The 18,112-nt window shown below is 47.0% G+C and overlaps 1 pseudogene; it reads left to right on the top strand.

Annotated features, from left to right (window-relative positions):
• Positions 1-18,112, top strand: part of LOC140483943 (cyclin-dependent kinase 17-like) — a 151,185-nt pseudogene that overhangs the window by 22,438 nt on the left and 110,635 nt on the right.

An 18,112-nucleotide genomic window follows, 5' to 3' on the forward strand; every position in this document is an offset into this window, starting at 1 on the left:
GGTGGCTCAGTGGTTAGCACTGCTGCCTCGCAGCACCAGGGACCTGAGTTCGATTCCCACCATGGGTGACTGTCTGTGTGGTGTTTGTACTTTCTCCCCGTATCTGTGTGGGTTTCCTCCCACAATCCAGAGGTGTGCAGGTCAGGTGAGTCAGTCAAGCTAAACTGGCCGTAGTGATTGGTACGTTTGTACGGCATAAATATAGGGTGGGGGAGTGAGTCTGGGTGGGTTACTCTTCAGAGGGTCAGTGTGGACTTGTTGGGCTGAAGGGCCTGTTTGCATACAGTAGGGAATCTAATCTAACATATCCATTTATAAATTTCTTGTTTCTTCAATTGCAACTTACCTATTTTAGTGTCAAGTGCAGATCTGGCTATAGTACTTTCTATCTCTGCAACCAAGTCATTAATCACATTGCATATTGTTGGGTTAAAAATCACACAACGCCAGGTTATAGTCCACCAGTTGTTGTGGTTGTGTTCACCGAGCTGGGAATTTGTGTTGCAGACGTTTCGTCCCCTGTCTAGGTGACATCCTCAGTGCTTGGGAGCCTCCTGTGAAGCGCTTCTGTGATGCTTCCTCCGGCATTTATAGTGGCACAGAAGCGCTTCCCAGGAGGCTCCCGAGCACTGAGGATGTCACCTAGACAGGGGACGAAACGTCTGCAACACAAATTCCCAGCTCGGCGAACAGAACCACAACAACGAGCACCCAAGCTACAAACCTTTATAGTCCACCAGGTTTAATCGGAAGCACTATCTTTCGGAGTGCTGCTCTCCAAATCATATCGTTGGGAGCTGAGGGCTGAGGCCTATCGTTACATCTTACCAACAAGAAAAAAGGCCCATTTATCTTGACTCTCCTTCTTGTTGATTACCAAGGCAGGATTTACAAATAATGGTAGGGCACTAGGGAGTTTTGTTGAACAAAGGCACCTAGGGTGCAGGTACATAGTTCCTTGAAACTGGTGGACAGGGTGTTGAGGAATGCATTTGGCACGCTTGCTTTCATTGATCAGAGCATTGAGTCTAGGAGTTGGGATGTTATGTTACATCTGTATAACACATTGGTAAAGCCACATTTGGAATACTGAGTACAATCCTGGTCATTCTGCACAGAAAGGATGTAATTAAACTGGAAAGGGTGCAAAACAGGTTTACAAGGACTGGAGAGTTTGTGTTATAAGGAGAGGCTGGATATGCTGGGGCTTTTATTTCCATAGACCGTAGGAGGCTAAGGGGTGACCATATTGGGGTTTATAAAATCATGAGGGGCACAGATAAGGTAAATAACCAAGGTCTTTTCCCCAAGGTAGGGCAGTCCAAAACTAGAGGGCATAGGTTTAAGGTTAGAAGGGAAAGATTTAAAAGGCGACCTGACGGGCAACTTTTTCACGCAGAGGGTGGTGTCCGTATGGAACGAGCTGCCAGAGCAAATGGAAGAGGTGGGTACAATGACGACATCCAAAGGATATTTGGACGGGTACATGCATAGGAAGGGTTTACAGGGACATGGGCCAAACACAGGCAAATGGAACTGGTTTAGGTTGGGAAACCTGGTCGGCATGGACAAAGTGGGCCGAATGGCCTGTTTCCGTGCAGTCTGACTCTCTCATCACCCCTGACCCCCGTGTGATCAAAGAGAACATTCGCCAACCCCCTGTCTCACTGAGTTTTAGTGAGCTGCTGGAGTGGACACTCAGGTTAATGACTGGTGTCGTCTCTGGATAAATGTTTCCTCCAAACCACATCGAGAGAGTGACAGTCATTCCCAACTGCATCCTTTGATACCTTTTGTTTAGCGCAGGCCTGACAGGAGCAGCAGTGAAGCCAGCCTTTATTGTGGAGCAGGGGTAACAGGTCCTCAGTGTAAAGCACTAGGATGACTTGAGTGTTCACGAGAACACTGTCCTATCCCCCTTACTGTGTGCTACGGTGCAGAAAAAGAGTCACGGCCGTCCCATTGTTTGATCAACATACACAGGTCAGTACAAATATTTAACTCTTTCTGAGTACATGTGGTTTAAACAGTGCGACTGCAAAGTTGTCCTTAAAGCCAGGAATGATGTGATGGCACTTGTTAGCAGCCAGTGTCTGTGAGTGAGGATTAATGAGGGAAGTGGGAGGCTAAGAGACTGCTTATAGAGACCAGTCAGAGATTGGCAAACTGCTTCCAACAATGTGCGACCTCTGCAGAGGCAGATCCCACTGTGAAGTGACGGAGAGCAGCTCCATGACCTTGACATGATGTATTAGTGGGAATTTCGACCGTGTGACATCTTGGATTTCAGACATCTAATCCATCAGATACTTTTTGGGGAGGTTTGGACGTCACTGAGGTTGTGATTGCCCAGTTCCTCTATCACGAGCACACAAACGTCCTAACTGTGCTTTTCTTCCTGAAAAGTAAACGTTCACTATTAGCATACCACCACTTGCATACAGTCTGACTTCACTCACAGTAGGGAGTCACACATTATGTTGGATAATAACTGGAGTGGAGGTGAAGAGAGGACATGCTTTCTTTTAATGACATTAGGGATTAAACTCTTGAAAGGTTGTGTGTCCAAGGCCCACTGGGTGTAACACCCCAGTGTGGTGCTGATGGGCTACTGCATTGTTGTGGGTACTGACTGAAATCTTCCAACGTCTGCATTGAATCATAGATTTGTTACAGCCCTGAAGGAGGCTATGCCACCCACACTGCTTGCTCTGCCTCTTAAAAATGAACAATCATTATCTAGTGCCAATCTCCTGCTTTTGCCCATATCCCTGCCCAGGATTTTCATCCACTGATGGTGCTCAGCTCAGGTTGAGACCTATACAGTCTTACCCAAGAATTGTTAACAGCTCATTGTCCCCTGCTCTGACTCAGCAATTACTCACTAACACTGAAGGAAGATCCTCACACAACAATCCACACAGTACACTCCCCCTCCCCATCTAGACTGGACACTCTCCACTCCCACACGATTACCTGCATCGTTCACTCCCCACCCTCTCACAAATACCCACCACGGTCACTCCCCATCCATACAGGTAACTCCCCACCCCCACACAAATACCCACCACGGTCACTCCCCATCCATACAGGTCACACCCCACCCCCATACAAATACCCAACACGGAAACTCCCCACTCCCACACAAATACCCACCATGGACACTCCCCATCCATACAGGTCACTCCCCACTCCCACACGTACCGCATTGGATACTCCCCACCCCCACACAAATACCCACCACAGTCACTCCCCACGCCCACACAAATACCCACCATGGACACTCCCCATGCATACAGGACACTTCCCACCCCCAGTCCCCATCCATACAGGTCACTCCCTTCTCCCACACGGCTACCCACCAGGGATACTCCCCATCCATACAGGTCACTCCCCACCCTCACACAAATACCCACCACGGACAGTCCCCATTCTTACAGGTCACTCCCCACCCCCACACAACTACCCACATCAGTCACTCCCCATCCCCACACAAATGCTCACAATGGCTACTCCCCACCCTCACACAGCTATCCACATTGCTCACTCCCCACCCTCGCACAACTAACCAACCTAACTGTCCCCATCTGTGAACTCAATTGTCCACTCCAGTTCTCTGTATTCCATTAGTTAGCCAGTCCTCCTTCCATGTTCATTGTTTATTATTGACTTGTTGGACAGGGTGTCACTGACTGACTAGCATTTAATGCCATCCCTAGTTGCTCTTGTGAAGGTGAGGGTGAGCTACCTTCTTAAACCGCTGCAGTCCATGTGCTGTAGGTTGACCCACAATGCCCTAAGGGTGGGAATTCCAGGTCTTTGACCCAGTAAGATTGAAGGAACAGTAATATATTTCCAAGTCAGCATGGTAAGTGGCTTGGAAGGGAAATCGCAGATGCTAGTGTTCCCATTTATCTGCTGCCCTTGTCCTTCTAGGTACACATGGTCTTGGGTTTGGAAGGTGTTAAAGGTCTTTAGTGAATTTCTGCAGTGCATCTTGTAGATAGGAGACATTGTTGCTACTTACTGTCATTGGTGGCGGCAGTTCAATTTCTGACCAATTATAACCCACAGAATCTTGATTATGGGAAAATCAGTGATGGTAATGCTATTGAATAACAAAGGGTGATGGTTAGATTTTCTGTTGCTAGGGATGGTTGTTGCCTTACATTTTTTGTGGCTTGAATGTTATTTGCAACTTGTCAGCCCAAGCCTGGATATTGTCTAGTTCTTGCTGAATTTGAACATGGTCCACTTCAGTATCTGATGAGTCACAAATGATGCTGAACATTGTGCAAGCATCCCCACCTCTGACCTTATGATGGAGGGAAGGTCATTGATGAAGCAGTTGAAGATGGTTGGCCGAGGTCATTGCCCTGAGGAACTCCTACAGAGATGTCCTGGAGCTGAGATGACTGACCCTCCAACAACCAGAACTATTTTCCTGTGTCTGCCAGCTATGAATTCAACCAGCAGAGAATGCCCCCCCCCATACCCATTGATGCCAGTTTTGCTCGGGTTTCTCGATGCCACACTTGGTTGAATGTGGCCTTGATGCTCTCATCTCACCTCTGGAATTCAGCTCCTTTGTCCATGTTTGAACTAAGGCTGTAATGAGGTCAGGAGCTGATTGGCTTTGGCAGAACCCAAACTGGGCATCGCTGAGCTGGTTAAATCTGGTTCTCTGAGCAGGGTAGGCCTTGTAGTGTAAAAGCGTGGTCTAAAGTGTTCCCAGCCCAGTATGTGACTAGCATGGGTGTGCAAACGCCGGGAGTTGAACTCAGTGTTGGAGTTTAGGGAAATGGGGGAGGGAGGCATTGCTGTCTAGTTCTGGACAGTTTTGCAAGGGGCTGCTTTGCGGTCAAGGTGCTGCTGGTTAGATCTTAGAGCGGGCCTGGGTGAGGTTGAAGGTTTTGTTGAGGAGGGTAAGCAAGGAAAAGTAAGACCATTTGCTCCCCCTAAGTCTCCTAATTGTTAAAAGGGGCAGAGATGGCAGTCAGTGGAGTCGTATACTCCTTCTGTCAGATGTGAGAGATGGGGGAATAGTTGGTTTTCCCTGGCAACTATGTGTGCAGGAAATGTGGATGGCTATAGCTTCACTCAGACCACATGGATCAGTGGGAGTGGCAGTTAGAGTCACTGTGACGATGCTGTGGCTTTAAGAAGCTATTTTGTCCTTTTTTTAAAAGTGAGGTTTTAAGACAGAGCTGTCCACTTGGAATACCAGTAAAGTAAACAGCTTTCAAGGCCTCGGGCTGTCTTTGAAAGTTGAAACAATAGAAGCAGCCTGAAGATCACTATAAGCGGAGTCATCTGGGAATATATTGAGGTGAAAAATGCCATCTTGAGTGAATATGAGCTACTACCAGAAGCCTGTGGACAACGTTTCAGGAATCTGAGGAGGGACTCTGGTCAAACATACATTGAGTTCGAAAGGATCAATCAAAATAATTTTGATTAGGGCATTGAAAATAGATGAAACATATGATGCTCTTAGAGAGACAATTATCTTACAGGATTTCAGAAATTCACTTTCTGAAGGAGAGGGAAACTCATGGAGAACAGCAGAGATTTAAAACCGCAGGGTCAGCAACGGAAATGGCCAGTGATTATGAATTGATTCATAAATCAAAGATTGGTTTCCAATACTAATTTCAGTCTTGGGGATTTTTAAAACAAAAATTGCAGCCTTGAATGGGTGTGGCCAGCTCTCATAGACCAGGTTTGTTAGTTTTTATTTTAGTTTTAGGGTTAGCTTTAACCAACTGTTGTTGGAGTCTCAGCAGGATATAGGTTTTTGAAGAGCTAGAAGCTGTCTGTCAGCTACAGCTAGAAAGTGGGGTTTCTCTCTGCTGTTGGACTTCCTGTAAGAAAAAAATATTTTCTGAATTTGCCAAGGGGTAGGCTTATGGTTTGTTACTATATTAGAATGGTTAGTTGGCAATAGTTACTGTATCGATTATTCTGTTAGGTTTTCCAGTAGGGTTGTTATTCTAACTTCTTTTCTTTTGACCAACAAAATCCCATGCAAGGACTGCACAAAACACTACATAGGACAAACAGGAAGAGAGCTAACGATCCGTATCCGTGAACACCAACTAGCCACGAAACGACACGACCAGCTATCCTTAGTAGCCACACACACAGATGACAAGCAACATGAATTCGACTGGGACAACACTACTATTATAGGGCAAGCCAAACAGAGAACAGCCAGGGAATTCCTAGAGGCATGGCACTCATCCACAGACTCTATCAACAAACACATCGACCTGGACCCAATATACCGGCCACTACAGCGGACAGCTCGAACTGACAACCAGGAGCGGCAGAGACAGGCCACTATAAATGCCAGAGGAAACAGCACAGAAGCGCTTCACATGAGGCTCCCAAGCACTGAGGATATCACCTAGGCAGGGGACGAAACGTCTGCAACACAAATTCCCAGCTCGGCGAACAGAACCACAACAACGAGCACCCGAGCTACAAATCTTCTCCCAAACTTTGAACTTCTTTTTGTGGTTGTATTTTAATGACATTGTTTGAATAAATTGTGTTTTACTTAACATCGAGTCGTTTGAGGAGTTGAATTGCATTGAGATCACAGCACTTTACATTTGCCTTTGAGATAAGCAAATATTAGGGTTGAGGTTACCTTCTTGAAATATTTTGAGGGGGTCTGGTCAAGTTCATAACGGCATTGAGCAGCATACAGGAGGCAGAGACTGTGATAGTAGCTTCAGAGAGGTGGTCACACTGAAGGTACGGTCAGGAAGATGGATAACTGCTGGGAGAGGTGGGCAGGTAATCCTGGAGTCTCCTGTGGCCCTCCCCTCAAAAGAGTATACTGTTTTGGAGACCGGACATGAGGGAAGGGGAAGGCTGAGGTAGCTTCTCAGGAAACATAGCAGCAGCAGCAGCAGCAGCCAGGTCTTTGGCACCATGACTGGCTCTACTGTAAAGCAGGGTATGGCAAAGTCCAAATTAGTGACTGTGATCGGGGACTGTCTAGTCAGGGACACAGACAGGTGTTTCTGTGACAGCAAGTGGGATTCCAGAACAGCACGTGCCTCCCTGGAGGCAGGGTCAAAGACACCTTGACGCATAGAGTCATAGAGTTGTACAGCATGGAAACAGACCATTCGGTCCAATCTGTCCATGCCGACCAGATATCCCAATCCAATCTAGTCCCACCTGCCAGCACCTGGCCCATATCCCTCCAAACCCTTCCTATTCATATACCCATCCAAATGCCTCTTAAATGTTGCAGTTGTACCAGCCTCCACCACTTCCTCTGGCAGCTCACTCCATACATGTACCACCCTCTGTGTGAAAAAGTTGCTCCTTAGGTCTCTTTTATATCTTTCCCCTCTCACCTCTAGTTCTGGACTCCACGACCCCAGGGAAAATACTTGGTCTATTTATCCTATCCATGCCCCCCATAATTTTGTAAACCTCTATGAGGTCACCCCTCAGCCTCCGACGTTCCAGGGAAAACAGCCCCAGCCTGTTCAGCCACCCCCTGTAACTCAGATCCTCCAACCCTGGCAACATCCTTGTACATCTTTTCTGAACCTTTTCAAGTTTCACAACATCTTTCCAATAGGAAGGAGACCAGAATTGCACGCAATATTCCAACAGTGGCCTAACCAATGTCCTGTACAGCCGCAACATGACCTCCCAACTCCTGTACTCAATACTCTGACCAATAAAGGAAAGCATACCAAACACCTTCTTCACTATCCTATCTACCTGCGACTCCACTTTCAAGGAGCTATGAACCTGCACTCCAAGGTGTCTTTGTTCAGCAACACTCCCTAGGACCTTATCATTAAGTGTATAAGTCCTGCTAAGAATTGCTTTCCCAAAATGCAGCATTTATCTGAATTAAACTCCATCTTCCACTTCTCAGCCCATTGGCCCATCTGGTCAAGATCCTGTTGTAATCTGAGGTAACCCTCTTCGCTGTCCACTACACCTCCAATTTTGACATCTGCAAACTTACTAACTGTACAGCTAATGCTCACATCCAAATCATTTATGTAAATGACGAAAAGTAGAGGACCCAGCATCGATCCTTGTGGCACTCCACTGGTCACAGGCCTCCAGTCTGACAAACAACCCTCCACCACCACCCTCTGTCTTCTACCTTTGAGCCAGTTCTGTATCCAAATGGCTACTTTTCCCTGTATTCCATGAGATCTAACCTTGCTAATCAGTCTCCCATGGGGAACCTTGTCGAACGCCTTACTGAAGTCCATATAGATCACATCTACTGCTCTGCCCTCATCAATCCTCTTTGTTACTTCCTCAAAAAACTCAATCAAGTTTGTGAGACATAATTTCCCACGCACAAAGCCATGTTGACTATCCCTAATCAGTCCTTGCCTTTCCAAATACACGTACATCCTGTCCCTCAGGATTCCCTCCAACAACTTGCCTACCATTGAGGTCAGGCAGTATCTCAATTTCTGAAAGGAGAACTTGAACAAGCAGAGATCATTGTACACTTTGGTACCAACGATATCGGTGGAAATAGGAAAGAGCTCCTGCAGATAGGCAGTTCGGCAGGAGGTTCAAAAGTTGGACCTCAAGGGTTGTAATCTCTGGATTACTCCCAGGGCCATATGCTGATGAGGGTAGGAATAGGAGGATGGGGCAAGTGAATGTGTGGCTGAGGAGCTGGTGCAGGGGCCAGCCGTTGGGATCATTGCATCATTGGGATCTCTTTTTGGACAGAGGCGACCTGTACAAAAGGGACAGGTTGCACTTAAACTGGAGGGGGAGCCAATATTCTGGCAGTGAGGTTTAGTAGAGCTACTTGGGAGGTTTTAACCTAGTCTGGTAGGGGGCAGGAGTTTAAGCAGTAATGGGATGAGAGAAGGTTGAGGCCGGTACAGAAGTTAAAGAGACCAAGTTCAATAGAGCAGGGAGGAAAGAGCACAGCAGAGAACAAGGCAAGAGTTATGAATTAAACTGCACTTATTTCAATGCAAGAGGCCTGACAGGTAAAGCAGGGCATGGAAGGGAACATGGGTCTGGGATCATAGAACCTTGACAGCGTGGAAGCCATTCTGCCCATCACTGACCTTCCAGAGAGCATCCCACCCAGACCCATCCCACTTCCCTATCCCTGGAGCCCTGCATTGCACCTGGCTAACCTGTCTAGCCCGCACACTATCGTCAATTCAGAATGGCCAATCCATCTAACCTGCGCATCTTTGGAATGTTGGAGGAAATTGGAGCACCGACAGACAGGGGGAGAATGTGCAAACTCCATGTAGGGTGGGACCGAATCACGGTCCCTCGCATTGTGAGACAGCAGTGCGAACCACTCAGCCACCGTGCCACCCAGGATATCATAGCTGTTATAGAAACGTGGCTGAGGGAGAGACAGGACTGGCAGCTCAATGTTCCAGGGCATATTTGCTGTAGCAAGGATGTAAAGGGAGGTAAGAGAGGACATTTTTGAGTCGGGAAAACATCATGGCAGCACTTATATTTCTGGAGAATCATCCAACGAAACTATTTAATTGGGGCTGAGAAATAAGACAGAGCATGTAACTGAGGTGTTGGTGGGGGAGCACTTTGGGACCGACGACCATAATTCTACTAGTTTTTAAATAGTTACGGGAAAAGATAGGCCTTGGTCCGCAAGTTAAAGTTTGAAATTGGGACAAGGCCGATTTTGATGGTATTAGACAGGAGCTTGATTATGGGAGGCTGCTTGCAGGTACCGGGACATCTGGCAAGTGGGAGGTTTTCCAAAGTGAGATACTGAGAGTTCAGAGACAGCGTGTTCCTGTTAGTGTGAAAGGCCAGGCTGACAGGAGTCGGGAACAGCAGATGAGTAAGGATATTGAGCTGCAATTTTCCCCAGTTCCACTTCATCCTCTAGCTCATTCAACGTGCTCACAAAACTTACTCTTTTCCTTTCAGGCATCAATGCACACAAGATGCAACAGCTCAGAGATACACACAGCCCTTCGGAACCTCCCTCCCCTTCCGTCTGACTCCATCCCGTCTCCCAACCCTACCTCCGGTCATATATTCACTATCCCTCCTGACCTTCCACCTTCTGATGCTGTACGTTCTATACTCAGCAAAGGTCTCAGTTTTGTACCTTAACGATTTCTGGGTACGACTGACATTGAACTCTTCTACCGTCGTGTCTGCCTCTGTGTCTATTTCTTTGGACAAGAGTCCTCTCCCCGTTCCACAGGCTCCTTCAACCACCTCCAACACTCTCCCTCCACCTGGACCCATCCCCTGACCTTTTATCTGCACGAACTGTACATTGAGAATGGTCAATGTGTCGCTGGTCCTCTTAATTTCTCCGAGTTTCCCTCACCCATTCCAACCTATGCTCCCATGACTGCACTCCTGCTTTCAGATCTGACCCTGACTTTGCAATTAAGCCGGCTGATAAAGGTGGCACTGGTGTTGTCTGGTGGACTGACCTCGAATTGAAGAGACTGAGAGACTCTTAGCTACCTCCTCCTGATCCCCTTGGATCATGACCCCACCATCGAACCTCAGGCCATTCTGTCCACCACGATCACAAACCTTATTGCATCTGGTGTTCACTTCCACTCCATTCCCCCCACAGCCTTGAAGTTGATAATCTCCCCATCCTGCACAGCTCGTGGCTACCGCCCTCTTAAAATCCACAAACAGGACTGCCTGGCCAAGCCCTTTGTTTCTGTCTGCTCCTGCCGCACAGAACTCATTAGAAATAAAACCCAGCTCTGAGGAAGGGTCACTGGAACAGACATATTAACTCTGATTTCTCTCCTGCTGAGCTTTTCCAACAGTTTCTGTTTTCCAACAATTTCTGTTTTCCAACATCTGCAGTTCTTTTGGTTTTTCTTTCGAGATATTGAGGCTCTGGTCAAGGAAAAGGAGGCATATGACAGGTATAGGCAGCTGGTATGAAGATTAGATTCCCTACAGTCTGGAAACAGGCCCTTCGATCCAACAAGTCCACACCGACCCTCTGAACAGTACCCACCCAGACCCATTCTCCTACCCTATGTATTGACACAGAATATGATCCTTGGCTATAAATTCTGTGTCCTATGATCCTGCCCCACTAACTACCTGACGAAGGAGTAGCGCTCTGAAAGATAGTGTGCTTCCAAATAAACCTGTTGGACTATAACCTGGTGCTGTGTGATTTTTAACTTTATCTGAGGAAGGATGTTCTGGCTATGGAGGGAATACAGTAAAGGTTTTACCAGACTGATTCCTGGATTGGGAGGAGAGTTACATGGAGGAGATTAAATTGGTTAGCCATATGTTCACTGGAATTTCGAAGAATGAGGAGGGGGTCTTGTAGAAACCTATGAAATTCTAATAGGCCTGGACAGGATAAATGTAGCAAGATGTTCCCGATGACCTGGAAGTCCAGAATCAGGGGTCCCAGTCTGAGGATACAGAGGGAGGCTCCTTAGGACTGAGGTGGGGAGAAATTTCTTCACCAAGAGCGTGGCGAGCCCGTGGAATTCTCTGTCATAGAAAAGCATCAAGGTCAAAGCATTAAATAGTTTCAGGAAGGATTTGGATATAGTTCTTAGGGTTAGAAGAATCAAAATGGGAATAGGCTATTGAGTTGGATGATCAGCCATGATCAAAATGAATGGCAGTGCAGGCCCGAAGGCCTGAATAGCCTACTTCTAACCGCCCCGTGGCCCAACATTTCAACTCCCCCTCCCACTCTGCCGAGGACATGGAGGTCCTGGGCCTCCTTCACCGCCGCTCCCTCACCACCAGACGCCTGGAGGAAGAACGCCTCATCTTCCGCCTCGGAACACTTCAACCCCCGGGCATCAATGTGGACTTCAACAGCTTCCCCATTTCCCCTTCCCCCACCTCATCCTAGTTTCAAACTTCCAGCTCAGCACTGTCTCCTTGACTTGTCCGGACTTGTCCAACCTGCCTATCTCCTTTTCCACCTATCCACTCCAACCTCTCCTCCTTGACCTATCACCTTCATCTCCTCCCCCACTCACCCATTGTACTCTATACTACTCTCTCCCCACCCCCACCCTCCTCTAGCTTATCTCTCCACCCTTCAGGCTCACTGCCTTTATTCCTGATGAAGGGCTTTTCCCCGAAACGTCGATTTCGCTGCTCGTTGGATGCTACCTGAACTGCTGTGCTCTTCCAGCACCACTAATCCAGTATTTGGTTTCCAGCATCTGCAGTCATTGTTTTTATCTTACTTCTATTGCTATGTTTCAGTGAGCTAATTATTCTGCACTCTGCTCCTGTTTGCAGGCACCACACGCTGTCTGGAGAGCTGATGGATAGGTTACGAATCATCAAACGTAGACTGTCGATAACTCTACGCAGCAGACGGCCTCTTGATGACTCCCTCTCCCAGCTGGCTGAGCAGATCAGTTTGGAGGAGAATAACTCGAAGGACAATGGTGAGCAGTCAATCCCCCCTCCCCCCATGACCCAGAGTGGGAATCCAGCTTCTCCTTTCTGCTGACTCTCAGCTTCGATCAGGAACAGGGTTGAAGGCTGACAGAAAACGAGGTGGAGATGGCCAAGACAAGATTTTCAAGAAGGGTTGGAAAAACAAACCAGGGAATTACAGACCTGGGAATCGTATCTGTGTTTGGGAAACGATTGGTGAAAATTCTGTGGGACATAATTTATCGAGGCAAGATTTGATCAGGGATGGCCAGATCGTAGCTTTGTCAGAGGGAGGGCCTCTGGAACAAATCTGGTGGAATTTTTCAGGGAGGTTACCAAAGTGGGAGTAGAGTTAAGGTAATGTATGTGGATTTTAGCAAGGCTTTTGACAAGGTCCCACTGAGGAACTGATAAAGAAGGTAAAGGTACATAGGACCCAGGGTAACTTAGCAAGTGGATCCAAATTAGCTTGGTGACAGGGGACACAGAAAGTGGTGAGACATTTGTGTGAATGGAGCCCAGTTTGCAACGGTGCACCATATTGGTTGCGGTATTCTAAATGGTGGAGATGAGAATGAGAATATGGGGGAGGACGATAAATAAGCTTGTGGATGGCACTAAGATTAGCCTGGGTGGTTAACAGTGGAGGAAGTGTGTAGGTTACAGTAGGATAGAAACAGATCAGTCAGTCAGGTATTTAACCCTGATAAATGTGAGGTCATGCACTTGAGTGCAATCTGATTACCACACTATAGGAAGGATATAATTGCAATGGAAGGGGTGCCGAGACATTCACCAGGATGTTGCCTGGGATGGAACAGGTCAGCAATGAAGAGAGGCTGGATAAGCTCAGGTTATTTTCTTTGGAGCAGAAATGACTGAGTGGGGGGGGGGGGGGGGTACCTGACAGAGGGGTATAAGAATACAAGGGGCGTGGACTGGGTGAAAAGAAAACAGCTGTTCTGCTTGGTTGAAGGGTCAGTAACAAGGGATCATCATTTTAATGTGAAAGGCAAGAGGTTGAAAGGGGATTTGAGGAAAAGACGTTTTGCTCAGAGGGTGCTGGGGGTCTGGAATGCATTGACTGAGCAGGTGGTTGAGGCAGGAACCTCACAACCTTGAAAAAACCTACTTGGCTGAGCACTTGAATTGTCTTAACGTTCAAGGCTGTTGGTCTAGTGTGGGAACGTGGGACTAAGAGAGATTGAGAGATTTTAGTCAGTGTAGACTAAGGGGGCGGCACGGTGGCACAGTGGTTAGCACTGCTGCCTCACAGCACCAGAGACCTGGGTTCAATTCCTGCCTCAGGCGACTGACTGTGTGGAGTTTGCACGTTCTCCCCGTGTCTGCGTGGGTTTCCTCCGGGTGCTCCGGTTTCCTCCCACACTCCAAAGATGTGCAGGTCAGGTGAATTGGCCATGCTAAATTGCCCGTACTGTTAGGTAAGGGGTAGATGTAGGGGTCAGGGTGGGTTGTGCTTCGGCGGGTCGGTGTGGACTTGTTGGGCCGAAAGGCCTGTTTCCACACTGTAAGTAATCTAATCTAGACTCGGTGGACTGAAGAATCTCTTTCCTGCTGTATGATTCTATCCACATTATACTGCATCTGCCATGCACTTGCCCAATATAGTGATTGGAACAAGGACAGGTTGATCTTATTGACGATGAACTTCTTGATGGGGGGCTGTTAACCTGGGCCAATCAGGGAGCCCTGGTATCATGAACTATGCTCGCAGCTTTTCAATCGTCATCCCTGAGCTTGCTGAATGAACTCTCTGCATGTCCAACCACTTTGAAATGGGCATCCACAATGACCAAGAGCATTAAGCCCAAGAAAGGACCAGCATAGTCGACGCGTAACTGAGCCCAGCTCTTCCCATGAGTCTGCAAGAGATGCCAGCAGTAAGTTTTATCCTTGTTGGTGATCTGGGCACTGTGCCACCAATGCAGCCAATGTCAGCATCCAATCCTGGCCACCAGACATAATTCCTTGTCAGCATCTTCAATTTGGAAAACCCTGGATGACCCTTGTGGAGTTCAGCGAGCTCCGGTGGCAAGCTTTTGCTCGGGACAGTCCCCCTTGCTCCCCATCGTGACATACTATCTGGTCTCGCTGGGTCGAGAAAGGTTCAGTTCTGGTTATGATGGCCTTTTTGTTTCCCACGTCACCACCAGGTGTTTTAGTTTCACCAGCATGGTTCTTTTTGTCTCCCTAAAAGTCGGATATTGTCAGTGGTGACTGGAAGTGTGCCCAGAAAGCTTCAAACCAGAATGGATTCTTTCAGGGAGGCACCACTGGTGGTGTATCTGTCACTGGGAGGCAGCTCAAAACATCTGCATTTACTGCTTGGCCTCCAGGACAGTGTTCCAACTTGTAGTAGCGCACACTGAGAGTAAGGGCCCACCTCCGAATTCAACCAGAAGCTATAGTTGGCACAGCCTTGTCTTCTTTAAGCAGCCCTCACAGGGCTTTGTGGTCTGTTGCTATTACAAATTCGTGTCCGTAAACATATTGGCGGAATTTCCTCACACCAAAGATGACTGCCAAACCTTCCTTCTCTCTCTCTGGCCGAATTGGTGCTCTGCATTAGCCAAAGTCTGGGAAGCAAACGCTATCGGGGGTTCCTTTCTGTTGGGTCACTGGGAAGAGGCATTGCAGGTCAGCACCAGATCTTGCTTGGGGTAGTAGGGGCCACCACCTTAGATTACGAGAGCTGCTTTTGCACTTCTTGGCTACGTGACCATTTCCAAGGCTGATCCTTTTTCAATAGCAGGTGTAAGGTTGCTGCCAAGATGGAAGCCAAGTTACGAACCTTTCGTAATAACTCACAAACCCAAAGAAAGACATAAGCTCTAGTACAAACGTGGAAGCCTCACTTTATCTTCCAATGGGGGTAACCTATTCTTGTCAACCCTGTTACCCGAGTATGTCACCTAGGGTGCCTGGATCACACATGTTTCCTTTCTGAGGTATGTGCCCATCTGGGAGAAATGTTCAATCACTATGTCTAAAGTCTCCAAAAGTGCTCTTAATGGTCTTCCTGTTTTTCGTAAGTCATCCAAATAAATGTCAATCTGGGGTAGACCTTATAAAACGTTCTCCATTGTCTGCTGGAAAAGGGCACAGGCTGACAATACCCCAAAGGTTAGTCCTGTATATTGGTACAAACACTTCTTGGTATTAACGTGGTAGACCTCTGGGAACCCTCATCTAGTCACAATTGCGGGTATGTCCAGCTTTGTGAAGGATAGCTGCCCCCCCACCGCCTCCCCCATGGCCAGTTTTGCGCGTAAGTCCTCTATGTATTGGGTATTCATCCAGCTGCGAGAAACAGCTTATCATTTGCTTAAATTCCCAAAACTAAGATGAACCTCGGCCAAATGGCTAAAATAGGTCTTCAGGATCTGGGCTGACTCGCTATTGAGATAGTTGCCGGTACATAGACTCAAGACAACAGAAGAGTCCTCTGAGTCCTACACCTGACTTGAGTAAGAGCACTTACAGGCCAGTATGTAGGAGAGTGCACACCCTGGAAAGTCCACGTACATGTGGAACAGTTAAAATTACTTAACATCCAAATCAGAACCCAACAAAATAAGTGCCAATTTTGGTGAAACAATCACCTGGTTCTCATGGAGGTCGATGCTGATGCAGCTGTGTCGATGTTTGCAGAACTAGTTTTTGACAAGATTCGCCCTGGACTCCAACCTTTAAATCTGCTCGACCGTATGCCGGGGAATGAGTACAGATTAAGTGTACGACTTCAGTACCTATCTCCTGCGCAAAGCACTGGTAACACTGATGGTCATAAGAGGCTGGAGCCCAAGCCAATTAGGGTGGAGTTGGTTGAGAACGATTCGTCTTGACTGGCTCAATACGTTTTGATTAGAAAATGGCTGCCTGAGTGAAGTCCTAATGAAATACCTGGACATTTTTCAGGAAGGCCGAGGGACTGGCTCTGAGCTGGCTGGTCAGAGCCCATGTACTGTGTACATGTAAATAAAGGGTAACTTGGTAACAATATACCAGCCTTTGGGCAGTTGTTTCCCTCAGCCTGTCCAAATCACACTGCAACATCTCTGCATCCACCTTAAAGCTCAGCACCCCCCCCCGACTCAGGTTTCAAATATAGAGATATTACATTTAGTTCCCTCATAGAACATAGAACAGTACAGCACAGCCCAGGCTGTTCGGCCCATTATATTGTGCCGAGCATTTGTCCTAATCTAAGATCAACCTAACCTAGAGACCCCTTGATTTACTGCCATCCATGTGCTTGTCCAGTATTTACTTATATGTCCCTAATGTCTCTGACTCTACTACCACCACTGACGGTGTATTCCACACACCCACCACTCTCTGCATAAAGAACCTACCTCTGATATCTCCCCTACACCTTCCGCATCGAAAGCATTAGTATACATTGTGAAGGGTTGGGTTTGTATGGCACTTCACCAGTCATTGGCTGCCATTTCGAAAATGACCCACTTATTTCTACTCTTTGTTTCGTTTCTGCTGACCAGTTCTCTATCCATGTCAGTACATAATCCCCAATCCGAGAGGGTTTAGTCTTACACATTCATCTCTTATGTGGGACTTTACTGAAAGCCTTCAGAAGATCCAAATAAACCACATTCAGTGGCTTCCCCTGATCAACTCTACAAGTTACACCTTTGAAGAATTTCAGTAGACTGGTCATACATGATTTCCTATTTGTAAATCCACACTCATTCTGTCTAATCCTGCCACTGCCTTCTAATTGCTCTGCTATTAAATCTTTGATGATGGTGTTTAGCATTTTGCCCAATACCAACATCAAGCTGACCAGTCTGTAATTCCCAAATTTCTCTCTAGCTGTTTTTCTAAATGAAAGGGTCACATTAGCTATCGTCCAAACCGTGGGAATTGTCTGTCGAATCTTGGAAGATAACCATCTCCATTTTGAGTCTAAGTCATTCATTTCTACCGTGAACAACAACGCACTCAATACTGAACCCAGCGACTTCGTTGCAAACAGTTTTTCTACGGCAAAAACATCTATCAAATGATGAGCTTTTATGGCCGGTTACTGAATCAATTTTGGATCCAACTTGTCACTTGCTCTTGGATCCCATGAGTGTTCATTTTCTGAGCAGCTTGTTGTGTGGAGACCTATGAAAGGCCTTGCTAATGACCATGGAGACTACACTGACTGTTAGATCTTCATCAACATTTCTCATTCCTTATTGTCCCTTCAGTAAGTTAAATCAAGTTAGTCTGACTCAGCCTTCCCTTAAATCCATGCTGACTATTATAATTAATTTTTAAATTAAGACTAATCTTCTTACGGAATATTTCCCCAAAATTTTCCCACTGTCGAGGGTACAAAATTGTCTGCAGTCCCTCAGCACCAGGCCTATAGCCAGATGGATTGGAAAATGATGGTCATTACTTCGACTGTTCCGTCCCCTGTTCCTCTTCGCAGCCTGGGATACATTTCATCTGGGCCTGGTGGCTTATTCAAATCTCAAAAGAACTAAATCCCTTCACATTTCTACTCCATTTAGTTATGTCAATATTTTCACAATCCTCCTGATGAAGCACGATATCTGCATTGTGTCCCTTTCTATTCATTCACTTTGGGTGTCACTGATTGATCCAGTATTTGTTGTCTGTCCCCAGTTGGCCTCAAGAAGGTGGTCGTGAGTTA

This window comes from Chiloscyllium punctatum, chromosome 12 (genome assembly GCF_047496795.1).
Source record: "Chiloscyllium punctatum isolate Juve2018m chromosome 12, sChiPun1.3, whole genome shotgun sequence".
In the NCBI taxonomy this organism is placed as follows: domain Eukaryota; kingdom Metazoa; phylum Chordata; class Chondrichthyes; order Orectolobiformes; family Hemiscylliidae; genus Chiloscyllium; species Chiloscyllium punctatum.